Here is a 582-nt window from a genome sequence, read left to right as displayed (position 1 = left end):
GGGGTACGGCTCCCCAGAATGGGGTACGGCTCCCCAAAATGGGGTATGGCTCCTAGATCTGGGGCACAGCTCCTCCAAATGTGCTGTGGCTCCCTACAGCTCCCCAAGATGGGGTACAGTCCTTCCCAGATGGGGTAGGGCTTCCTCAACTGGGGTACAGCCCCCCCTCAAATGAGATATGGGTTCCCCAGGCTGGGTACAGCTCTCCCAGGTGGGATGTGACTCGGTGCGGCTTCCCCGCATGGGGTACGGGCCCCCTCAAACAGGGTAAAACCCCCTGCAGATGGGGTGGAGCTTCATACAGCTCCCCCAAAAAGGGATGCAGCCCCCCCCAGATAGGGTATGCTCCGCCAAATGCGACACAGCCCCTCCAGGTTGGGCAGTTCCCCCCCAGATGGGGTTATGTCTCTCCAAGATGGGACAGAGACCCCCAAAGGGGACACAACCCCTCTCCATATGGGCTACAGCTATCTGAAAGGGGTAGAGCTCCCCAAAAAAAGGATACAGACCCCCAAAAAAGGGCTGCCAGGCCTGCCCCTCACCCTCTCTCCCATCGGTGGGGCAGGAAGCTGGATGCCCTCA

At 60.1% G+C, this 582-nt stretch overlaps 1 protein-coding gene across 1 annotated transcript in view; it reads left to right on the top strand.

Moving 5' to 3' along the window:
- LOC104469620 (glutamate receptor ionotropic, NMDA 2C-like) overlaps positions 1 to 582 on the top strand; it is a gene marked incomplete at its 3' end in the record, with an annotated part of 1,951 nt that overhangs the window by 476 nt on the left and 893 nt on the right. The gene's annotated exons all lie outside the window — the stretch shown is intronic.

The sequence above is a fragment of the Pterocles gutturalis genome, unplaced genomic scaffold (assembly GCF_000699245.1).
Source record: "Pterocles gutturalis isolate BGI_N339 unplaced genomic scaffold, ASM69924v1 scaffold33145, whole genome shotgun sequence".
Classification (NCBI taxonomy): Eukaryota; Metazoa; Chordata; class Aves; order Pterocliformes; family Pteroclidae; genus Pterocles; species Pterocles gutturalis.
This window is presented reverse-complemented; position numbering and strand designations above follow the sequence as displayed.